This window comes from Pituophis catenifer, unplaced genomic scaffold (genome assembly GCF_029215685.1).
Source record: "Pituophis catenifer annectens isolate HBS135680 unplaced genomic scaffold, rPitCat1.0.hap2 SCAF_11, whole genome shotgun sequence".
NCBI lineage: Eukaryota > Metazoa > Chordata > Lepidosauria > Squamata > Colubridae > Pituophis > Pituophis catenifer.
The window spans coordinates 8511006-8537336 of NW_027256891.1; positions in this window are offsets into that span (position 1 = coordinate 8511006).

Sequence of the window (26331 nt, forward strand, 5' to 3'; positions counted from 1 at the left end):
GTTAATCAAGTCCAGAGATAATCCTGCAAAGTCTTATAGCAAAAGTCCGGCAATGCAGAATGACGTGGAAGCTTTCAGCTTTGTTCGTCACAAGGTTTGACTGGCCACCACACTCCCTTTTATATCCTGTGGGGTGTGGTCCAGTGACTCAGCCTAATCTTGGGCACGCCTTTTCTTCTGTTGCGTGCGCTTGTCTCTGCGACGCTGGCGTGGATCCAGCCAAAACTCATTACCCTCATCACTGTCCATCTGTGGCTGCGTGGACGTGCTTGGCCCCAGCCCTATCTCCTGCCCTTCGGCGGACACCGAAGGCATTGCCAGAGAGGAGGGTCCTAGAGAGGGAGGTCTTGCGAACTCCTCTTCTTCACTCTCAGAGTCCTCTCCTGCCGATGACACAGGCTCAGGTAACGGAGCCACAACACAGATGCTTCTACCATCATTTTGGAACTACTATAAGTGGGAAGATAAATTCTACCCTGTAAGTTTCTAGTCAATCATGAGAGTCTTCAGAAAAGAGAGATTGTCTTTTGTAACAGAAACCTCAAAGATTCTTATAGTATGGAAAGATGCATTTATGGCTTTTTTTTTTATTTGTAAAATTTATTGGCCGCCCATTTTACCATAGAATAACTATTATTATTCTGTTTATTGCTCACCTTTGAACAAGGCACATATTAAACAATCCCTTTGAAAGGCAATTAAAATAGTAGAATATTAAAAGCAGCCAGTAACTTTTAAAAAAATAGACAATAAAATACAGAAGTATGAAAATGTAATAAAAACCAACAATTTATGGTTGCTAAAACGGTAAAACCAATTAAACATGCCATCCACACCCAATGAAAATGGCCAATAAACAATTCAATTAAATAAAAATCCATAAAGCAATAAAATTCAAATGCCTACATAGCCAGATCTCCTGATGAGTTGCATTCCAGCTCCTGTAAACTCCAAGCAAGAATGAAAGATACAAAGTTCAGGACAGACCACTCAAAACTTAGTCGGGTTCAGGCCAATTCATATAATGCCACTTGTAAAGCTAGTCTAAATAACAGGTAGTTCTCAACTTACAACCACAATTGAAATCAGAATTTCTGTTGATACACGTCATGTCCAAGTTTACAACTTTTTTTTCATAGTTGTTTAAATGTATCAACTGCAATTTTCCTGAAGTGCTTTTTCAAAAGGCAACTGGACTTTGTTTTTTCTTGAACATTTCTTTGAAACTTCTTCAAGGAAAAACAAAGTCCAGTTGACTTTTGAAAATGACTTGGATGATTGGGAATCCCCATAGACATCACTGCAGTTGTTAAAGTGAATCAGTTATTTAAAGATACATGTTGGGACCAGAATTTCCACTGCTAAGCAAGTAGTTGTTAAGTGAGTTGTGGCTGATTTGAGGAACATTTTGCCATGATTGTTCAGTAAATTGCTGTAGTTGTTCAATGAATCACACAGTCATTAAGCGAATCTGGCTTCCCCATTGATTTTGCTTGTCAGAAGCCAGCTTGGGAAGGTTGCAAATGACAGTCATGTGACCCCAGGATGCTGCAACCATTGTAAATATATGCTGGTTGCCAAGTGTCCAACTTTTGATCACATGACTTTGGAGATGATGCGATGATTCCACAAGTGAGATCCAGTTGTAAATCACTTTTTTCATTGTAACTTCAAATGCTTGCTATATAAATGGTTGTAAGTCAAGGAATACAAGTTTAGGGGTAATATCTTCATATCTTTATACTATTTTATTTAGTATCCTAGTATGTTTTATTTTGATTGCTTAGTATCCTATGACTATTATTGAGTTGTATTTTAGGATTTCTGATTAACGCATCTTATGATTATACTCAGGATTTATCACTTGTTGCTTGTATGTACGCTGAGAGCTTCTGCACCAGAGACAAATCTGTGTCCAATCACACTTGGCCAATAAAGAATTCTATTCTATTCTATATATGTTCGTACAATGTGCTAAATTTGAAGGCATTGTTAACCAATCATGTGGCTGTGTTCACACAATTGGTTCGTTCGACCAAAGCAAACCACCCACAGCAGACAAACTGCAGAAATTAAATGCCGAAAGAATCACCAAGGAAAATCAAACTTCCTGCTAAAAACCCAAACATCAACCCCTGGGATGGACCCCACAGAAACCTTGACCTGTGGGATTCAATGCAGATTTAGTCCCAATCAATCCGCAACCCCCATCTTTATTGAAGCAGGTTAATAACTTGTATTTCAGGAGAATCATTTTATTACAGTATTGATTCCAAGCAAGTTTATAAGGGTGAGAAGCGTATATTGTGCTTGGCATCCTGACTCACTCAGGAAACTAACTCAATCTTTCCTTGGCAAGATGGACTTCTCTGCCTAGAAAATGCAGGAAGTGGTCCCATTTTATCAGGATATTGGCTTCTTTCCCAGTGAATTGTAATTAATGTCCTGCCTAGATCTACTTTAAAATTTCTCAAGTGTTTTATTCCCTGCAAAAAGAGACCTTTGTTTTACACAAAATGCTTGAAAAATTCATTTGGATTTCTCTTAGCTTTTTTATTTTATTTGCTAATTACACACCTCTTTCTTTCTTTCTTTCTTTCTTTCTTTCTTTCTTTCTTTCTTTCTTTCTTTCTTTCTTTCTTTCCACACACACACACACACACACACACACACACACACACACAAAAGTAGGCAAGCCATGAAAATCTTTCTTCAAGTCTTTCAATTCCCTTCTATAAAGGAAAGAATGGAGTGGAGTGGAGTGGAGTGGAGTGGAGTAGAATGGAATAGAATCTGGAGGAGGTTTTCTAGTCCAGCTCCCTACTCAAACAGGAGACCCTATACCATTTCAGACAAGTGGCTGAATCTCTTCTTAAAAGCCTTCAGTGATGAAACACCGACAACTTCTGAAGGCAAGCTACTCCACTGGTTAGTTGTTGTCACTGTTAGGAAATTTCTCCTTAGTTCTAGGTTGCTTCTCTTCTTGATTAGTTTCTATCCATTGCTTCTTGTCCTCCCTTCAGGTGCTTTGGAGAATAGGTTGACCCCCTCTTCTTTGTGGCAGCCCCTCAAATAGTGGAATACTGCTACTGTGTCACACCTAGTCCTTCTTTTCTCTAAACTAGCCAAACACAAATGCTGCATAAATGAATAATAATAAATAATAATAAATAAAATCAAGCTTCCAACAGCAATCTCTCAATTTGTGTCAATTTAGCAGAGGCAGCAGCAGCAGACAGCATAATCTCCTGCGCAGCTCCAAGGGAGATCTCTTCATTAACTCCTGGGCATAGAGTTTCCCTTAATCATACTACAGCACACTGGACAGAAAATCTTTCCTAGCTCCTCATTAGATTGCAAAGGAGAAATTCTTGCAATAGGCTAAATAATATATTGTAAACTTCAAATGGTAAGGTAAATGATCCTCTGGGCAAATTTCATTTTATTTTTATTTTATTCATTAGATTTGTTTGCTGTCTACTCTGCTAATACAATCCTAGGCTGTATTAACAGAGGGATAGAATCAAGATCACATGAAGTGATACTACTGCTTTATGCCTTGGTAATACCACACTTGGAATACTGCATCCAGTTTTGGTCACCACAATAGAAAAAGGATATTGAGACTCTGGAAAGAGTGCAGAGAAGAACAATAAAATTGATTAGGGGCAGAGGTGAAATCAAGCAGGTTCTGACAGGTTCTGGAGAATTTTGAGTAGTTCGGAGAACTGGCAAATACCACCTCTGGCTAGCCCCAGAGTGGGGTGGGAATGGGGATTTTGCAGTATCTTTCCCTGGAGTGGGGTGAGAATGGAGATTTTGCAGTATCCTTCCCCTGCCATGCCCACCAAGCCATGCCCACAGAACCAGTAGTAAAACAATTTGGATTTCACTACTGATTAGGGGGCTAGAGGCTAAAGCTGGAGGTTGTGGTGCTCCATCACTGAAGATTTTAAAGAAGAGACTGAACAGCCACTTGTCTATAGGGTCTCCTATTTGAGCAGGGGATTGGAATAAAAGACCTCCAAGGTCCCTTCCAACTCTTCTTATTCTGTTATTCTATTGTTTAGAGGAATTTTTTCTACAGAGCTTTTAAAATTAAAAATCCATGGAGGAGAAAAAGGCAGAAATATTATTGTAAGCATGATGGCCAAAGGAATCTCTTATTTTTCTAGTTTTTCACTTATTGCATACATACTTATTGGTACATATTGCACAATGTAACAATCCAAGGAAAGGAGAAGGAAAGCATTTTTATCTCAAGTAGCACCAACATTTACTTTCCGAAGCAAAACTCCCTGGAGATTTAGAAAACTACTAAGGTTTTTGGCAGAAAGGTATCTTTTCTCCTTTTCACTGCTTTCTGGAGTGACTGCCTCCTTTGCAAATTTCCCCACCAAGGTTTTATGATTGAAGAGTAGAGAAATTACCTGACATAATTTCCAGGGTTCTCTTCTATTTGTGGATTCCCCAAAACCTATTTAGCTTCCACAGAATTAGTTTTTTCTCCAACCTTGTCAGACTCCTAAAAGCAGCAGGCAGCCCAAAAACCAAGATTTGCAACAAGGACTGCAAGGAGATCCAATCAGTCAATCCTAAAGGAAATCAAACCTGACTGTCCTTTGGAAGGACAGATGCTGAAGCTGCAGCCCAAATACCTTGGCCACCTGATGAGAAGAGAGGACTCCTTGGAGAACTCCCTGATGTTGAAAAAGACAGAAGGCAAAAAAGAGAAGGGGACAGCAGAGGATGAGATGGTCAGATAGTGTCATCAACACAATGAACATGAATTTGGGCCAACTCTGGGAGACAGTGGAGGACTGGGGACCTAGGGTGCTATGGTCCATGGGGTCACCAAGAGCCAGACACAACTTGGTAACTGAACAATAACAATAGCAAACAATTCATCCATCAAATTATAGCCATGAAAAGAAGGTAAGTTTTCTGAATCTTGGAAACTAGATAAGTATGTTCCAATCCTCATTTACTGAAGACTACATTAAAGTAGGGTCTCTGCAAATTGCTTGAATTTCTTTCTCATCAATTCCATAACAGACAGAAGCCGTACTTAATAGATAAGGCTGAAATAACCATCTGTTCCTCATTTGCCATGTTTTACAGTCAGGTCCATAAATATTGGGACATCGACACAATTCTAACATCTTTGGCTCTATACACCACCACAATGGAGTTGGAATGAAACAAACACAATGTGCGTTAACTGCAGACTGTCAGCTTTAATTTGAGGGTTTGTACATCCAACTCAGGTGAACGGTGTAGGACTTACAGCAGTTTGTATATGTGCCTCCCACTTGTTAAGGAACCAAAAGTAATGGGACAATTGGCTTCTCAGCTGTTCCAGGGCCAGGTGTGTGATATTCCCTCATTACCCCAATTACAATGTGCAGATAAAAGGCCCAGAGTTCATTTCAAGTGTGCTATTTGCATTTGGAATCTGTTGCTGTCAACTCTCAAGATGAGATCCAAAGAGCTGTCACTATCAGTGAAGCAAGCCATCATTAGGCTGAAGAAACAAAACAAACCCATCAGAGAGATAGCAAGAACATTAGGCATGGCCAAAACAACTGTTTGAAACATTCTCAAAAAGAAGGAATGCACCGGTGAGCTCAGCAACACCAAAAGACCTGGGAGACCATGGAAAACAAGTGTGGTGGATGACCGAAGAATTCTTTCCCTGGTGAAGAAAACACCCTTCACAACAGTTGGCCAGATCAAGAACACTCTCCAGGAGGTAGGTGTACGTGTGTCAAAGTCAACAGTCAAGAGAAGACTTCACCAGAGTGAATACAGAGGGTTCACCACAAGATGTAAACCATTGGTGAGCCTCAAAAACAGGAAGGCCAGATTAGAGTTTGCCAAACAACATCTAACAAAGCCTTCACAGTTCTGGAACAAGATCCTATGGACAGATGAGACCAAGATCAACTTGTACCAGAGTGTTGGGAAGAGAAGAGTATGGAGAAGGAAAGGAACTGCTCATGATTCTAAGCATACCATCTCATCAGTGAAGCATGGTGGTGGTAGTGTCATGGCGTGGGCATGTATGGCTGCCAATGGAACTGGTTCTCTTGTATTTATTGATGATGTGACTGCTGATAAAAGCAGCAGGATGAATTCTGAAGTGTTTCGGGCAATATTATCTGCTCACATTCAGCCAAATGCTGCAGAACTCATTGGACGGCGCTTCACAGTGAAGATGGACAATGACCCAAAGCATACTGCAAAAGCAACCAAAGAGTTTTTGAAGGGACAGAAGTGGAATGTTATGCAATGGCCAAGTCGATCACCTGATCTGAATCCCATTGAGCATGCATTTCACTTGCTGAAGACAAAACTGAAGGGAAAATGCCCCAAGAACAAGCAGGAACTGAAGACAGTTGCAGTAGAGGCCTGGCAGAGCATCACCAGGGATGAAACCCAGCGTCTGGTGATGTCTATGTGTTCCAGACTTCAGGCTGTGATTGACTGCAAAGGATTTGCAACCAAGTATTAAGAAGGGAAAGTTTGATTTATGATTATTATTCTGTCCCATTACTTTTGGTCCCTTAACAAGTGGGAGGCACATATGCAAACTGTTGTAAGTCGTACACCGTTCACCTGAGTTGGATGTACATACCCTCAAATTAAAGCTGACAGTCTGCAGTTAACGCACATTGTGTTTGTTTCATTCCAACTCCATTGTGGTGGTGTATAGAGCCAAAGATGTTAGAATTGTGTCGATGTCCCAATATTTATGGACCTGACTGTAAACCACCCCCTTTGCTTTCCAGATTCTGAGAATACTTTTACATAGGTAGAGATAAGGCGGCTAGAAAAAAGAAACGGAGGGGGGGGGAGAAAAAGGGATTCCGTTTTCTAATCTCATTTTCCCCCACGACCCTGAAAAATTAGGATAAAGCAGATTGTGAAATATTGCTTAATAGTTTTAAATAAGCCATGAATGATAAAGAAAAATGTTCAATTATTCCTTCCCAGTTTTATTCCCCCAAATGGTTTCTAAAACAAGTGGAATAAAAAGTAAGATTATCTGCATTAATTAGTTAATGTAAAGGATGCAATAAAACAATAAAAGAAGAGAAAATATTTCTCCTCATCTGGGGCCCCAATATTTATTTTGAAAAGAAAAAGAAATATTTGGTCCTTCATCCTAATTTAGTGATGGATAAATTTGTTTCTGTCTTCTACCGGGCTGTAAAGATCCAGGTGGGTACTGTATGAGAAGAGCAGGCAGAGCTGCGGGAGAGTGTTAAATGAGTCATCAGCCAAAAGTCCCTACATTCCCACAAATGGTCCAAGTCCAACCCTTAATAATATTGTTTTTGATTCTGTTTGTATTTCTATTATTAAAATGTGTCCTTCTGTGTCTGTATATATTTGTTTTGTTTTTATGTGTTTCTTTACATATATTGCAACTCCTCTCTTTTTTTGATCTCCTAGAGATACATATGTTCCTAATCTTTGATTTTCCAATAATTTTTGGTGCTGTCTTTTAATATGTACTTCTTGTAGGGTTATGATGTCCATTTCCATTTTTTGTAGTTTTGTAAATGTGTATTTTCTTTTAGTTGGTGAATTGAGTCCGTTTATATTAATTGAAATGATTTTTAGCTCTCCTTCCATCTCTATTTGTTTATCTATTTGTTGTTCTCAGTCTTCTTGTGTTTCTAGTAATTATTTGTGTCTTTTCCGTCGCTCCCTCTCTCTCCATTCTTTCTCTCTCTGCTCTTCTTTTCTCTTCTTAGTCTCTTTCTTCTTTTTCTGTCTGCTGTTCCTCTTGCCTCTTGAGTTCTGGTTCTTCTCTGCTCTCCTGCTCCTCTTCCAATACAAAATGCTGATCAAAAAAGTCTTGTGCTTTTTCTAAGCTGTCAATCCTATACTTTCTTTCCTCCCAAGAGATTAGTAGGCCTTCCAGTATTAGCCAACGGAATTTTATTTTAAATTTATTCAGCTGTGTGGCTAAGAAATTGTAGTTTCTCCTTTGGTCTCTTGTCCTTCTTGGTATTTGTTTGAGAGTTAAAATTTCTTTTCCCTTATACATGGTTGTCTCTTCTCTCATCTTCCTATAGATCTCTTCTTTTATGGATTTTTTTGTGAATCTGATGTGTATTTCCTTAGGTAACTTATTCCTCCATGCGTAGGTAATGTGAACTCTATAAATTTCATCTATTCTGCTTCGTACCTCTTCTTTATCCCTCTGGGTCACTTCTGCTAGTATCTCTGTCATTATTTCTCCTAGGTCTTCATCTTTTTGCTCCTCTACATTTTGAAACCTTAAATAAAAAGATGCTTTCTCCATCTCGAGATATGTTAATGAATCTTCCAGTTCCTTATTTTATTTTTTTTCATTTTCATTTTATTAAATTTGTATACCGCCCTACTCCCGAAGGACTCAGGGCAGTGAACAGCCATAAAATAAAACATGTAGATACAAAATTTAAAATAGAGATAAAACTAATTAAATAAATTTGGCTGAGACATTTTAAAACCCCAATAAATTAAAACCAAATTTAAAATTCCATTTAAAAAGAGGAAAAAGTTTAGGTCAGGCCAGCTTGATGGAATAAAAACGTCTTAAGCGCGCGACGGAAGGTACGCAGATCCGGAATCCTCCGTATCTCCGGGGGGAGCTCGTTCCAGATCGTAGGTGCCCCCACAGAGAAGGCTCTCCCCCTGGGGGCCGCCAGTCAACATTGTTTGGCCGACGGCACCCGGAGGAGCCCCTCTCTATGGGAGTGTACTGGTCGGTGGGAGGCTATTGGTGGCAGCAGGCGGTCCCGTAAATAGCCAGGTCCTAAGCCATGGAGCGCTTTGAAGGTGATAACCAAAACCTTGAAGCGCACTCGGAAGACCACCGGGAGCCAGTGCAGCTCGCGCAGGAGAGGCGTTACATGGGAGCGCCACGTTGCTCCCATCACCACCCGCGCGGCCGCACTCTGCGCCAGTTGGAGCCTCCGAGTGCTCCTCAAGGGGAGCCCCATGTAGAGAGCGTTACAATAGTCCAGACGGGAGGTGACGAGGGCATGAGTGACCGTGCGTAACGAGTCCCGATCCAGAAAGGGACGCAACTGGCGAATCAGGCGGACCTGATGAAAAATCCTCCCGGTCACGGCCGTCAAGTGCTCTTCTAAAGACAGCCGTGAATCCAGGAGGACGCCCAAGTTGCAAACCCTCTCCGTGGGGGCCAATGCTTCGCCCCCAATAGTCAGCGATGGCACCAGCTGACTATATCGGGATGTCGGAAACCACAGCCACTCGGTCTTGGATGGGTTGAGCCTGAGCCTGTTTCTCCCCATCCAGATCCATACGGCCTCCAGGCACCGGGACATCACTTCAAGGGCATCGTTGGGGTGGTCTGGGGTGGAGATGTACAGCTGGGTGTCATCAGCGTACTGATGGTACTCCACCCCGAAACCACGGATGATCTCGCCCAGCGGCTTCACATAAATGTTGAACAGAAGGGGCGAGAGGACCGATCCTTGTGGCACCCCACATATAAGGGGCCTCGGGGTCGACCTCTGCCCCCCTGTCAACACAGACTGCGACCGGTCGGAGAGAAAGGAGGAGAACCACCGTAATACGGTGCCTCCCACCCCCAACTCTTCCAACCCCCAACTCTTCCAACCGGTGCAGCATGATACCATGGTCGATGGTATCAAAAGCCGCTGAGAGATCTAATAGGACCAGGACAGAGGAACAACCTCTGTCCCGAGCCCTCCAGAGATCATCCACCAACGCGACCAATGCCGTTTCCGCGCTGTACCCAGGCCTGAAACCCGACTGGAACGGATCTAGATACGTCGTTTCATCCAGGTACTGGGAAAGCTGTCGTGCAACCACACTCTCAACAACCTTCGCCACAAAGCGAAGGTTGGAGACTGGACGTTAGCCATTGGATAGTTAGCCAATGTTGCCGGGTCCAGGGAAGGCTTCTTGAGGAGAGGTCTCACCACCGCCTCTTTCAAGGCGGCGGGAAAGACACCCTCACCCAATGAAGCATTTATAATCCCCTGGAGCCAGCCTCGCGTCACCTCCCGGGAAGCCAGCACTAACCAGGAGGGGCACGGGTCCAACAAACATGTGGTCGCATTCAGTCTACCCAGAATCCTGTCCACGTCCTCAGGGGTCACAGGATCAAACTCATCCCAGATAACATTCTCAGGACCTGCCCCCGTCATCCCCGCTGGATCTACCCAGTCAGAGTCCAGATCTTCCCGAATCTGAGTGATTTTGTCATACAGATACTGAACAAAATCCTCGGCTCTTCCCTCCAAGGGGTCCTCCCTCGCTTCCTGGTGGAGCAGGGAGCGGGTCACCCTAAACAGGGCGGCCGGGCGGTTATCTGATGACGCAATAAGAGTAGCAAGATAAGTGCATTTTGCTGCTTTTATTGCCACTAGGTAATTCTTAATATGAGATCTTACCAGTGTCCGGTCAGATTCAGTACGACTGGCCCTCCAACTACTCTCTAGGCGTCTTTTCCGGCGCTTCATCTCCCTCAGCTCCTCAGTGAACCAAGGAGCCAGGTGAGATCGACGCCGGGTCAGAGGCCGCAAAGGCACGACTCGATCCAGAGCTCCAGCGGCCGCCCTATCCCAGGCGGCCACTAGGTCTCCAGTCGAGGCGTGAGCCAGAACCTCAGGAATTGGCCCAAGCTCCGTCTGGAACCTATCAGGTTCCATCAGGCGCCTGGGGCGGTACCATCTCATCGGTTCCGCCTCCCTGCGGCGGGGTGCAGCGGTTCGAAGGTCAAGGCGAAGGAGAGAGTGATCTGACCATGACAAGGGCTCGATGACTATGTCCCCTATCTCGAGATCACTCAGCCACTGTCCAGAGACAAAAATCAGGTCCAGTGTGTTTCCCCCCATGTGCGTAGGGCCATGAATTAGTTGGGTCAGATCCATAGCCGTCATGGAAGCCATGAACTCCCGAGCCACCTCAGACATCTCACCCACGGACGGCAGGTTGAAATCCCCCATGACCATTAGTCTGGGGGTATCAACCGCCACCGCGGCGATAACGTTGAGTAGCTCGGGCAGGGCTGCTGCCACGTGGCAGGGAGCCAGGTACGTGATCAGCAAACCCCTCTGAACCCCATGACCCCACTTCACAAGGAGGGTCTCACAACCGGCCGTCTGAGGAACAGTGGCCTCCCTCGGCCTAAGGCCTTCTCTAATAATAACCGCTACTCCCCCACCCCTCCCCTGTGACCTCGGCTGATGGAATGCCAGGAAGCCTGGTGGGCACATTTCTACCAGAGGGGCCCCTCCCTCCGGGCCCAACCAGGTCTCCGTAATACCCGCCAGGTCCGCTCCCCCCTCCTGAACCAGATCACAAATGAGGGGGGCTTTATTAATTGTCACTTGATTATGCTCCATCTTTTCCATTCTCTTATCCGTGTATTCTATTCTCTCCTCCACCTTATGGATTCTTTGCTCGTTTTCCACTATATTCTGTTGTATTTTTCCTATCTTCTCATCCATGTTCCTGATATTATCTTTTATTTCTCCCACATCTGTCCTCAGTTCTTCATGATTTTTCCTTGTCTCTTCATGATTGTGGGCTATAGTCTCTTGCATTCTATTCATTCCTTCCTGGATCATCGTTAGTACAGAATGGATGTTTTGCATGCTAAGAGTGGGGGTTGTCTTATCCTTTTCCATAGTTTCAACTGGCTTTTGCTGTACTGGGGAGGCCATAAGTATCATCTGGTTTGAAGGTATTTTCTTGCTTGTCTTAGTAATTGTTGCTGAACCTGTAGTTGCCATTAGTATTTCTTGTATTATTTTTTTCCAGAGTTTCATATACTGATTACTATTTAGATTTTTATATTTCTATCTGTATTAATATTCAATTTATAACATCCAATAGTCCCAGGGTGATAACCAGTTGAAATATTATATTGTTATTTCCCTATCACACAGTCACTGTTTATATATCTATTTAATAAATTTATGTATAAATTCTATCTTTCACCTTTCGATATTCTTTCAGTATTCTTCAGTATTAGTCAATAAAAATAAGGGAGGGTAGGGGGAGGGAGTGAGGGAAAAGTTTAAAGTTTCAGAAATTCATCAATTAATTATCCTTATAGTTAATTACTTAATATCTTATTTAGATTATTATTAATAAGTATCAATTACCATTAATCCTTAATTTGCTAATATATCTAATATAAATCTTCAAATCTGAACATGTAAGATAAAATAATGATTAAATACTAAAATAGTTCATTAAGTAGATATAAAACTGGACTATCAATTATATATAAGATTTCAAAAACAATATATATATCACTTTTTAATCAATGATTAATGATCAAACTTAATTACAGTTAATCTTACTTCACTCTATTTGGTTCCTCTTCCTCTAGATCACTCTCTTCTTTTTTCAAGCTTGTTTCATTCCAACTTCTTTTTTCCTGCTATTTACTTTCAATGTCCAATGTCCCAATATCTTTTAGGTTAAATATCCACTAAGTTTCCAAAACGTCCATCTCTCAAAGTGTGCTAGTCCAAGTGTCTAAATATCATCCAAATATCCAAGAAAAAGTATTGTGTTTAAGTTGATTTAATTCCAATGTTTGCTAACTTCCAAATAAATGGGGTTTCCCTATTGCTCTCTCTTCTGGTGTCTGCTGCTTGTTAATCACCTCATCACTGTCTCCACATAGGACAAAATCTGTCAGTCTCTCTTCTTCTCTCCTTAAATATCGTCTTTTCCTCTGTAGCAAGTTATTTAATATCTAAGTTTTCTCCCGATTCACCTTTTCTCTCTGGATTTCCTCCGATTTTACCAGTTGTCAGTTTGTGTGCTGTCACTATCAAAATGGATTCCCGCTCCGCTTGGTTTTCGGTCGCTGCTTATCTAACTCTATTTCACCTCTTGCTTGGAGATTACTTTCACCCGCTTTCTGTCCACACTTTATAAATTATAGATGTACCTTTTTCAATTCTTCTTTCTTTCTATTTTTCCACCAATGTCTTCTTTTATTTGATTTTCACTTCCCACTAATCAGTTGTCAACGTTTCAGGCCAGCCGAGATGGCTGGTTTTTTCTCGATCGGGATTAAGGGGTTTTTCCTGAACCTTCTAAAGGATTGCTGTCCTCTCCGAGGTCCTCGGAAGTTCCCCTTTTTTCTATTGACCTCTCTGAGGTCAATAGTGCCTAAATCGGCTCCCAAATCGAGAATATTAGGAACTTCGAGAGCGGAGATCCGTTCTCTTCATCCCTAACACAATGACGTCACCGCCGGAAGTCCCGACTAGGGTAGATTCTTGTGTATAGGCTTGAGAAATAAATCTTCTGGACTGTAATTGGGCTGGGCCTGAGTCTTCGGAGAGGGGCAGCATATAAATTGAATTAAATTGAAATTGAAATTGATTTCACATTTGGTCCTGATCCTTTGCTCCTGACAGGTGGCGTTTATCTATAGGTTCACATCCCCAAAAGCAAGTAAACAAAGCAACATGGTAAATATTTTCAATTTTCCCAACTGTTCAATTTTTAAATTATAAATAGAAGGGGAAGAATTTTCCCGCATTGGAAATAAAAGTCATTCCTAACTTGAGCATAAACTTGGCAGCTAAGACCCACCATCAATGAATAGCAACAGCACTTATATACCACTTTACAGTGCTCTCTACGCAATTTACAGAGTCAGCATATTGCCCCCAACAATTTGGGTCCTCATTTTACCCACCTCAGACAGATGGAAGGCTGAGTCAATCTTTAGCCTGGTATGATTTGAACTGCCAAACTGCAGGCAGCTGGCAGGCAGCAGATGTAGCCTGCAGTACTGCACTCTAACCACTGCATCACCGCAGCTCATAGATGTATGAAGTAGGACCTTCTTGGCAATCCATCTCTGGTCTATACTTGTTATATGATTACTGCCTTCCAGAGATTATTGCTAAAGCAGAAAATAATATGAGGGGAAAAAATAAATTCAGAAATATTACATCTTTCTTTTTGGTTGATTCAAAAAGTTTTTCAAAAGTATTAAGATGGAAGACCATCACAAACTCTTTGAATTCTCAGCTAGTAAAACAAACACTTTCTTGAAGAAAGCCATGATTAGTTACTTTTACATTTTTGCCAAGAAAAGAGTACAGAGAAGTCCATACAGTAAACAGGAATCACTGTCAACCTGAAAAAGACTTTACTTTTAGCCCCAGACCTTTGCCCATGCAATGAGATCAAACAGGAATAATATGTACTTGTATCCAAGTCACACCTATCCAATGGATTGCTGGCAGGAATGAAAATGTCTGAATTCAGCACCACAGTCAGCACTTGTAGACACCAGAATCTACAAGGCCTCGATCCCATGCAGTATCCCACTGAACAAACTAGGATTTATTTCATTGTGAACATCTGGCAAACTTTCATGTACTTAAATATCAGTTGATACATAATCGGGTTCCCAGATCACACCTGTGTCAGTGGCTAAATTGTTTGCAATTCAGCATGCTGTAGAAATACCAGCCATCATCCTCAGTAATCAGGTGTCTGGCTCATCAGGAAGCAGACTCCATCAAGACTACTGGAACTCACTTTTATTGTTGCATGATATAAACAGCAACCTGAAAGCCTGACATAACAACAATTTCTTCTCTCCCTCTTCTTATTACCAAGGAGAATCAAATCTTTAGTTTCTTTCTCACTCTCTCTTACCTTCTGGGTTAAGCTGGTGTTTACTTAACAGCTGTTCAAATTCCTTTCTTAAGGCCATCTGTGTACTAATCATTTATTGGCCAGGACACAGCAGGTTACATGAATATAGCAATTTTCTTGTGTTAATTCAAAATGGGCATTAAATATGTTCCAAGCATTCATTCAAAATGTTCCACCAAATGTTTGCAGAAATTGTGTTCTAGAAATGATTGTTTCTTTTTGGACCGAAATCCATTTCCAATAGCTGTATCAGATTAGACCAAAGTTATTTATTATTTGGACGTATATTTCCCACGCTCAAACTTTGTGGCTGACCCAAAAGGATACCATGATTGAGACTATCAAAAGACTTTGAGAGATCAAGAAGGACAATCATACCAGCCCAGTCCGAGCTCCAACAGATGTGAACATCAACTGTGGTCAATCCCTACTGTTCCTAGACCTTAAACTCAACTAAAAGGAATCCATTTAATCTGTTTCTTCTATGGTCTTTTCCACAACCTTATCCCAAAATGAAAAACTGGGAACTGCATAAAAATTGCCCAGAACCATTGGATCCTGCTGTGGTTTCTGGATGTTCAACCTTACTTTATCTTCTTACAAATTGGAGCAATCCCCCTCTTAGCAGTGAATTAAATCTCATAAAAAGAGCAGGAATTGGGATTAAATCATGGAGGACTTTCTAGCCTCAGAGAGCCATTCAATGAAGAGGAGCTTGCCTGCTATTTTTGATCATTCCTTACCTTTCCATACTGCTTTTACATTAATGGTTGGCAAATATGATTGAAATTGCAGAAATGGTTAACTTTACTTCCCTGATAAGAGAAAAGGCAATGTCTACATTCCTGGCTGACTGAAAACTCCTTGTACACTTTTTGCAGGAAACAGAAAAATACAAACGTATGATTTGTGGTTTTGATGATGAGGAAACAACAACTAGATAATAGAAAACAGAGAGTATTTCTTTCTTTCTTTCATTCTTTTTTTTGTAACCACAGTGTCAACTTTGAAACGTGGTCATGCTGTTGCAGCCATCTTTTCATTTCTCAGCTTGCCACAGACTATGTGGGGAGGGAATGGTTTGGAATGCTAGTCCCAGATGACAAGAAGAAATCGTCCTGTGCGAACCAAGGTCACCACAACAGATGTTTGGCAAGGGCTTGAAGGAGTTGCCATAGAGACACCAGAACACCTAATTGGACAATGTGAAAGTCATATTAGAGTGGCAAGCCCCTCGGACCCGTGAACAACTAGAGCTTCCTGGGTTCGCAAACTTTTACAGGCAATTTATCCCTTCCTTCATGAAGATCACCCTGCCGAACACAGAACTATTAAAAATGGGATTGGGAGAGGAAATCCCTGACCGAGCCAGCCACTGAACTGGATGATGGAGTGCCAAGCATCTTTTGAGGAACTGAAAAGATGGTTTGCAGAGGAGCTGGTCCTAAAACACCCTAACCCCAAGGAGCCCTTCGTCATCCAAGCTGATGCCAGTGATGTTGCTGGGGGGGCAGTGCTCCTCCAGAAAAACAGAAAGGGACAGTTGCAGCCATGTGCTTACACCTCCCAAAAACTCACCAAGACTGAGAGACACTGGGCAGTGTGGGAGAAGGAAGCTTTCACTGTGAGGTGGGCATTACTAACTGAGCAGTAATTCCTCGAAAGAAGTAAAGTGCCTTTTGAGGTGTGAGCTGACCATAAAAATTTGGAACCCTCCAAAAGTTCTCCCTGAAACAAGTCTGATGGGCACAGTACTTTAATTGATTTTACTTCAAATTGAAGTACATCCCGGGGGGGGACCTTCTAGCTCATGCTCTATCCTGCATTCCGCAATACAAAAGTAACTGAGAAGAAGTTGTAAATGCAATCATCCCCCCAAAGCAGCGGGCAGCACAAACCATAAGGCAACAGGCAAGGAAGAAGTTGCCAGACCCCAGTGATGAACTGACTCGACAGATGAAAATGGAATTACCATCTAATACCTGGTTCAGAGCCCATGGGAGTAAACTAAAAATGTGAGAAGGGCTGGCATGGAAGGGGGACAAGCTGTATGTTCCCAAAAACCAATGAGTCCAAGTCCTGCAATGGAACCATGACACCAAGCAAAATGGCCACTTCAGGTTCTTTTGGACTTTGCATTTGGTTAAGAAATAGTTCTGGTGGCCAGAGATGAAGAAGGACATAGTGAGCTATGTGAAAAGTTGTGCAGTGTGTACAGCAATGAAAAGGAGATCAGGTAAGAGCCCAGACTTACTGTGATGTGAAAAGACAGGAAATATTTTGATTTGGACAGTAATAAACTTATTTTCCAAGCAAGCTCACTTCACTGCCTGTTTGAGCCTCCCATCTACCCAGAGACTGGCTAAGATGTTTCTTCAACATATTTACCAATTGCACAGGGTGCCAAAGAGAATCATCTCAGACCGGAGGGTCCAATTCACTGCTAAGTTCTGGAGGGAATTCATAAAACTGATAGGATCCTCCCAAGTGCTTAGCTCAGTGTTTCATCCAAGTACGAATGGGTTTTCAGAATGAGCGAACGCCATGATAGAACAATACTTACGTTGCTATGTCAACCATCAGCAATCTAACTGGCCAGACCTCCTGCCGTTTGCTGTGATTGCCTACAATAACACAGTGCATAGCAGCATGGGACTCACCCCTTTTAAAGTAGCTTAAGGGGTGGAATTCGTACCTATGCCAGTGTACCCTAGGGAACTCCCTTCCTCAGTAAGCTTGACTGAGTGGATGGGTTCCCTTCAAAGTGCCTGGGGAAATCTAAAGCAAGTGAAAGCAAATCTAAAGTGACCGAAAGTCAGAAGTTTCAAGCAGACAAGATACAGTTGTCCCAGGACTTCCGGTTTGCTTTTCATGGCCCCCAGATGGTCCCTCGGGACCGCCAGCCCCATCGCCTGTAAAGAGCCGCCTTTACAACGGAAAGGCGGCTCGAAAAACTCCATTTCCAGGAGGAAATGTGTGAGAGAGCAGGTGAGTGTAGGTAGAGCTCTCCGCATAGCCCCCAGAGTTTTTTTTTTACTCTTGGGGGCGAGCGGATGAGGGTCCCTATATCACTCGCCATTTGCTCCGGGCGTTGGGAGACCTCTGCAAATTGCAGAGCAAGGCTATGAAAACAAGCTTTTCAAGATAACTAACAGATTAAGCAAAGAGGATGAGATCTGGATCTGGACCTGTGACCCTAAATTGCAAGTATTTATACTTATTTTGCAAAGGATATTGAATAAAGTAAAAAAGGACTTTTAAAATGGTGACTGCCGAAATTTGAGCAGGGAAACTGAAAAGGGAAAGTCCTTCCGTTTCTTATTAAGCTACAAAGTAGCGGAATAAATGCTTCTGGCTACAATTGAAGAAAAAGCTCCACTTTTGTGTTTTCTCTTTCCTGGAGATTTGATTTGATATTGATCTCGTTTGGAAAGAAGTTTCGCTTTTTTTCTCTTTTCTAAAAAAGTTTGCCTGTGTGGAAATATGGCATCTAGGGGGAGGAGAAAAAAGGGTAGATTATCGATAAATTGGGAGTTATAATAATATTATTGTGTTAAATCAGAAGTTATTATATAGTGTTATAATGGAATGTTATTTTGAAGTGTATGGTAAGAGGGGGAAGTAATAATATTAATAATATCATTAGAAGTAAGGGTCAGTATTTGGAGGAGGGAGTAAGGGGATGCTAAAATATTATATAATCTGTTATGTATTAGGTTTTTATTTTGAAGAAGTCACAGGGGGGATGGGGTGGTGGGGGGGGTTAGGGAGGAGGGGGGGGAAAGGGGGAAAAATTTGTAATTGAAAACTTTCTTAATTAAAAAAAAAAAAAAGATACAGTTGTCCCAGAAACAGTTCCACATAGGGGAGAAAGTATATTTGTCTACAAAGTATCTTAAGCTGAAACTACCTTGCAAAAAGCTGGGTCAAAGTACATAGGACCTTTCCCCGTAGTAAAAGTCATAAACCCAATCACAGTAAAGTTAAAACTATCTCGCCTATTAGGAAAAGTGCATCCTGTGTTCCACTGCAGTCTGCTTAAGCCAGTGGTGAGGTCTGAACTAAGACCAGTGGCTAAGATTGCCCCAGGTCCAATTATAGTGTGGGGTGGGGAGAAACACTATGACAGTGATGGCTAACCTTTTTGCCATCGCGTGCCAGGAGAGGGGGGGGGCGGGGGAGGGTCACGTACGCACGTGCCCACACAACCCCCTCCCCCTCCCCCCCCGCTCCTGGCACATGATGGCCTGGTAGGCCCGTTTTTTTTTCTTACCTGGCTCCAGATCCTCTCTGTGTATCTGGGAATGGCGAAAACAGCCTTTCCCACTCCCTTGGAGGCCCTTCGGAGGCTGAAAGGGCCCATTTCCCAACTCCCGGTGGGACAGGAAGTGACATTTTTTGCTGTCCCCAGCCTCCAGAACCTCTCTAGGAGTCTCTAGGAGCCTCTCTAGGAGTCTGTAGGAGCCTCTCTAGGAGTCTCTGGAGGCTGGGGACAGGAAAAAACGTCATTTCCTGTCCCACTGGGAGTGGGGAAATGGGCCCTTTGAGCCTCCATAGGGTCTCCAAGGGAGTGGGAAAGGCTGTTTTTGCCGTTCCCAGATACACAGAGAGGATCTGGAGCCAGGTAAGAAAAAAAAACGGGCCTTCCCCACCCCCCACCCCAGGCCCTCCAGAGGCAGGAAACAGCCTGTTTCCCTACTTCTGGTGGGCCCAGAAGGCCCGAAAATCAGCTGTCCGGCACGCGCATGCGCCCCAGAGCTGAGCTGGCGTGCCCACTAATATGGCTCCACGTGCCACCTGTGGCACGCGTGCCATAGGTTCGCCATCATGGCACTATGAGGTTAAATGGATTCTGGATTCCAGACTATACAAGGGAAAACGGGCATTGGTCTTACCTGAATGCTGATTCTCTGGGACACTGTGGCATCGGCCAGACATGGGTTGCTATAGCTGGATCTGCCTAGAGACTGAGTCATAGTTTTTTGACCACGCCCCTTGTTCCTTCCTCCCAGGCCCAGTTTTGGCAAAGATAGGCCAGAAAAAAAAAAAGCCTCCATCTGGAAGAAACAACTGGGTTAGAGACAAATCAGCACCAAGCCCTGAGTAGAAAGGGAGAGGCTGGCCGATGCCACAGTGTCCCAGAGAATTGGCATTCAGATAAGACCAATTCCCGTTCTCCAGTGAGGCTATGGCATCGTCTAGACATGGGACATACCAAAGTCTTTGGCAGTCCTAAGGGTGGGGTGCCAAAGAGCCTGGAGCTCGATGCACCTGCTGTAAGACTCTCCTTCTGAAGGATGCTTCCACTGAGGCGAAGACACCCAATTTATAATGCCAGATGAAAGTCGAAGGAGAGGACCAGGTGGCCGCCCGGCAGACCTCCTCAAGGGAAGCCTGCGTGGCCCAGGCTGCAGATGTAGCCGCGCTCCTTGTGGAGTGGGCAGTGATGCTTCTTGGAACCAGTAGAGCCTGGGCCTGTTAGGCTGAGGCAATACAAACTCTAATCCAGCAACCAATGGTCGAGGAAGAGACTTTAGAGCCTAGTGAATTTGGGAGAAAGGAGACAAATAAGGCCTCAGACCTCCTGGATGGGGCAGTTCTTTTAATATAAATTTTGAAACAACCTGTAATTATTACAGAGCATTTTGGAGAGTGAGTGTCTTATCGTATCTTGTTTTCTGGGCTGGTTGCCAATCTTTGCCGGACTTTGTTTATTCTTGGTACGTTATAACTTTGATAAGGACCGTTGGTGTGTGTCACAATCCTTGGGAATCCGGAGCTGGGGCAGAACAATTGAGGGATTTTAAATTTAGAATCACTCTCCACCCCCACCCACCCCCGAATACTTCGGCACAACAAACAGAGTGGAGTAGTAACCCTGCCTCCACTGGTTTTTTGGAACCACATCTATAGCTCAAATCTGGAGGAGATGTTGAACAGCCTGTTCCATAAGCTTTTGCCTGTCCTTTTGTTTGAGATAGGACACTGTATGAAGCGGTTCGGGGGTTGTGAGAGGAATTCTAGGGGAAGTCCGAATTTCACTACAGTGAGGATCCAATTGTCTGAGGTTGTGAGTTCCCACCTGTTCGTGAAGAGAGCCAATCGGCCCTCTATGGGAAGATTGGGCGGTGAGTCATTTGTGGCTGCGGGATTGGTGGAAGCCGGAACCACAAAAGGGTCACTTGGACTGGTGGAACTGCTTGGGTCTATCCCGAAAGGACTGATGATCAGACGGTCGAGCTGGTCCTTGAGAATAGAACTGCTGGAAAGGACCTCCCTGCATGAAGGCACGAAATGGCTGCTTCCTGTAAAGGGAAGAGGACCTCCTGTCAGCCCGTCTAGTGGAAGAAGGAAGAATTTTGTGTTTATCCCGGGTTTCTATGAGAAGTGGCTCCAGTGACTTGCCAAAGAGTTTCTCTCCAGTATAAGGAGCTGCAGCCAGATGCCATTTGGCCATCAGGTCTGCTGGCCACTGACGGAGCCATAATAATCTGTAGGCCAAAACTGCAGATGCTAGAGCCCTTGTTGCATACTTGGCAGCATTTAAGGTCGCGTCAGCAGAGAACTGGGTAGCAGCGATAATTTTGTTAATGTCTTGATGAAGACGAGCCTCGCTGGGGGCTACCCTGGCTTGCAGCTGTTGAAGCCACAGAATACTGGTGCAGTTGAAAAAGGAGGCTGAAGACGCCACCTGTATGGTCCAGGCCATACAGGTGGCAATTCTTCTTGAATAACGAATCAATTTTTTTGTCCTCAGGGTGGAGGACGTGTGTTACGTAAGAGGAAGAGGAGGAGAGAGCTGCAACTGGGCTGTCCACCGGGGGGGAACCTGCAACATCTGGGCGAACTTGGGAGCTACGGAGTAATATTTCCTATCCACCTGTTCACTGAAGGAATGGCTGCAGGGCTTGACCACTGTTTTTGCACCACAATGATGAGTAACTGTGGGGCTGGAATGAAAAGCTGCTCTGCTGCAGGCTCAGAAAAAAGGCCTTGTGGTTGGCCCTGCTGGACTTTCTGAGCTTCCCTGGGGGTGTCGTTCTCCTTTATGGCTGCTATGGTTCATGCTTTATGAAGTAAGGACTTGAACCGTTTTGGAGGAAAAAGCCCTGTAAAGGCGGGTGTGTCTGGGAATACCCCCTCATCATCTGAGAAATCAGAATGATGTTCGTCTTCAAAGGCAAAAACCTCGCTGCCTCTGGAAGCGTCAGGTGAATGAGAGCCGGTCAGGCTGGCTGAAGGAGAGCCTTGAACACGAGCAGACTGTTCTGAGACCACTGATCCTGAATGAAGACCCTCGAATACAGTCACCATGCAAGATGCAATGGCCTGATCAATAAGAATTTGTAGACCTTCGGGTAGGTCTCTGAAAGAATCAGAGGCAGGCGTAATGGCAGCAGGCGAAAGAATTGCTGAGGCTGCCACTGCTGATGCCCTGCCAGGGTCTGCTGGTACTGATGGAGTTAACTGGCAATCAAAGGGATTCAGTAAGGTAGGACCCGTGGAAGTCTCACCTGCCCCCTCAGGGGACCAAGCTTGAGACGATGGAGATGGAGCCTGAATCTGAGATTGATGAGAAGAAGGATTACTGGTATGGGAACGAACTTCCTTGCAGCCAATTGTAAAACAGCCTTGGAGACTTGCCTTTCTAAGGACTTGTGCCTCCGTTCAAGGTCTCTGGCCTTGAAATATGCTTGCATTTGCAGGAAGCCTTCCTGCCAGTGAAGGTCTCAGCCACTTCCCTGTCTGTAGAACGATCTGCCATTTTAGAAAGCTATACTCACTGCGACCAAATAGCGTCTGGAGTTAGAAAGGCCTCAAAGGAACCACGAGGTAAGCCAAATAGTGGTGGCTGTGCTGGTGAAACCAGGCTAGCAGCACACTCGTGAGTAGGGCGGATGCTGCTCAAGGGGTGGCTTGTCTAGGTAAAACCTTGATTGTGCCAGCTCCCTGCGCCGATGGCCGCAGTCCAAGAAAGGCTAGATTGACAGGCCGTTTGCAAGCCACTTGAAGGGTGCAGGTGTGCTCCGGGCACCAATCCACTCCTTTGTAAACCACTCGGCAGTGGTAGAGCAGCAAATTAAGGCCAAGATGCCTCAAAGCGGTTTGCTGGTTTCCGATGCTCTCGGTGGTGGCAGAGTGGCAAAAGACAGTTTAAACACTTGCCGCGGTGCTTCAAAGGGCCAGCCTACAGCTGATCAGTGGTAAAAAAGGCTGTGGGCGCTGCGGCCAGGAGGCACAAATCTGGAGCTGCTGCCAGACAATAGCTGCCCAAAGGAGTTGATGGTATAGCTTTGGGAGCTGTCACTGCCTCATTGAAGGCATAGAGGGCCCAAAGGGTGCCCGCCAGAGGCGAGACAGCCGCAGCGAAACCGCTGAAAACGGCGGCCACCTGGAGTGATGCTAGGTGCTGGTAGACCGGTGCGCTCCGAAAATAGAAGGAGTAGACCAGTACGGCTCTGCAAGATGTTTGAAACAAGCCTGGTAGACCAGTACGTCTGCTAAATCCTAAAAAAAGCTTTGGTCAAGAAACTCGCAGTGACTCTGAAAGAATCGAACAGAAAAGGGCTGAAAGCCAGATCTGCTAGAGATGTTTCTCTCAGGCCGACTGAATCGAAACTGGGAGAAAGGAACAAGGGGCGTGGTCAAAAAACTATGACTCAAGCTCTAGGCAGATCCAACTGTAGCAACCCATGTCTGGATGATGCCACAGCCTCACTGGAGAACTCCAATACCTAATCTAGTGGAAGGGATACCCAATATCAGAAGTCAGATGGGTAAAAGCATAGAACATGAGGGCAGATAGATTACTAAAGAAATTTCAAGAGAAATATCCCCAGAAGTTGAGGGGCTCTTCCTAGAGGCCAAAGATCCATGTAATAACTAATGTGCGTACTTATTATTTTCCAGACACTTCTTACTTTCTAGGGGGGTCCAACTGTCAACTTCAAAATGTGCCCATGCTGTTACAGCCATCTTTTCGTTTTTAGCTTGCCACAGACTATGTGGGGAGGGAAAGGTTTGGAATACTAGCCCCAAATTACAAGAAATTGTCCCGTGGGAACCAAGATCATCTCAACAAATGTTTGGCAAAGGCTTAAAGGAGTTGCCAGAGACACCCCAGGACACCTAATTGGACAATGTGATCTGGCCAGAAGGGAGGAAAGAATTCATTCTTTAATTAGGCGAAAACTGCAGGAACTAGCTAGAGTTGGTTTTGCTTCATGCGTGCCGAAATGATGTATTCAATAAAGTTATGCTTAAAAAGATCTGATCGTCTCAACTTGCTGGCTTGGTTGGGTTCGTCAGTTGGAACCTTGACATACATAGTAAGAGATAATTTTGTAATCCTACTTGTATTTGTTACAAAGAAAACCAGAAGCTTCCTCTTTCTATTGCTTTTTGACATTTCCTTAGGCACTTTTGTCTTTTTCTTTTTCTCTCGCCCTTTCTTTCCTCTTTTCTTTCTTTCTTTATATTCATTTTTAATTTCATGTTAAATCTTTTAATAAAATTTATAGGAAAAAAACTTGCTTTTACATTAGAAGGCTTTTCCTAACATGCAACCAGAAGCTGCCAATTGTTACTAGAGCACTGTTCACAGACTGAACTTTTTGACAGCGCCGTTTGCTCAGACCTCGAGGCATCCAGAGTGAGCAGGGCCAAAAAAGATGGGATAGGTGGGGTTAAAAGATGAGATATAGGCAGTCCTCGACTTACAGCCATTCATTTAGTGACCATTAGACGTTACAATGGCACTGAAAAAAGTGACTTGTTACCTTGACTTATGACCGTTTTTCACATTTACAACCTTTGCAGCATCCCCATGGTCATATGATCAAAATTTGGATGCTTGGCAACTGGCATGTATTTATGACCCTGGGTCATATGATCTCCTTTTGCGACCTTTTGACATGCAAGGTCAATGGGGAAGCCAGAGGCACTTAATGATTCCTTACCAACTGTCTTGCTTAACAACTGTGGCAAGAAAAGAGCAAATTTTACCTCAAATTGTCTTGCTTAGCCACAGAAATTTTGGGCTCAGTTGAGGTTGTAAATCGAGGACTAGCTGTAATTCCTTACCCTTGCAGAAACTTAAAGACATAGGACTGCCTCTAGATGCCTCCTGAAAACCTGTTCAGGCCTGTGTCTTTTTGGTCATTCAAAACAGATGCAGCCCTTGGAGCAGAGTTTGGCCAGTACAGAAGGATACCACTAATTCTTCTAATGACTTGGAAATGGTGATTCCATTGAGGCCTCCTAACCCTTCTGCATCTGCCTTTATGGCTGACCCATCATCCTGCAGGCTGATATTAAGGCCTGATGAATTTATTTAATTTAATTTATTTATTTATTTCCAATTTATATACCACCCTTCTCCCTGAGGACTCAGGGCGGTGTACAGCCAGAATTAAGAACATGAAATACAAATATTAAAAAACATTATATTTAATGTTAATATTTAAAATAAATATAAATTTGGCCCAAAAATTAAAAATCACAAACCAATTAAAACATTTAAAAATTTCTTCTTAAGCCAGCCCGGCTTGCTGGAAAAAGTAGGTTTTAAGGGCACGGCAGAAGGCACTGAGGTCATGGATTCTCCTTATCTCTGGGGGCAGCTGATTCCAGAGGGTAGGTGCCTCCACAGAGAAGGCCCTCCCCCTGGGGGTCACCAGCCTACATTGTTTGGCTGATGGCACCCTGAGGAGGCCCTCTCTGTGGGAGCGCACGGGTTGATGGGAGGTCGTCGGTAGCAGCAGGCGGTCTCGAAGATAGCTAGGCCCGATGCCATGGAGCGCTTTAAAGGTGATGACCAACCGTTGAATTGCCGTTCAAGGATCCTTTTCACTAGTATTCTTCCCAATCCTATACCTCTGCATTTTCCTCATTAAATATATGGATCGCCAATCAAAATAGCCTAAGAAGCAACATTGCATGGTTTTCTTTTCTTCTCTTTGATAGCTCAAGAGATTAGACTGCTAAGAAAGCCAAATGAGTTTAAGCAGAATGAAATCAATTTCCACATCGCAATTGTTTTCTAAGTGAATAAGATCCCAGCTTATCTTTAAGTCTCAGAAGCCCTCAGCAAATCTCCCATTCAAATGTTAGTCAGAGATGAGCCTGCTTAGCTTCTCAGTCTGGACAAACTTTCTGAAGCCCGTTGGGAATAGATGAACATTGAGAAAAGAGAAGAAATAGTTCAGATAGATCTATTTAGGAAATGAGAAGCAATCAGATAAAATTACAATTATAGAGAATACAAGATTATAAAATTATACTATAAGATTATATATTATTATAAAGATTATAATATTATAAAAATTTATTTTATTTATTATAAAGGTTTGGCAATCTTCATCAGAGAAAGGGTCTGTGGTTTGGAAATAAAGCATTTTTTTACACATTGCAATGTTTGAGAGGCATACAGGTAGTCCTCAATTTACACCTGTTCATTTAATGACTGTTTGAAGCAGGGTGGATTTGATTTAAATTGAGTTGATTTAAATCACAATTTAAATCATGATTTAAATCACTAGTAAAAAGGCTTGATTTAAATCAACTCGATTTAAATCATAATTTTTAAAGAGCAACTGTCATCTCTGCTACTCCTTTGACCCACTGTTGACTCACCGA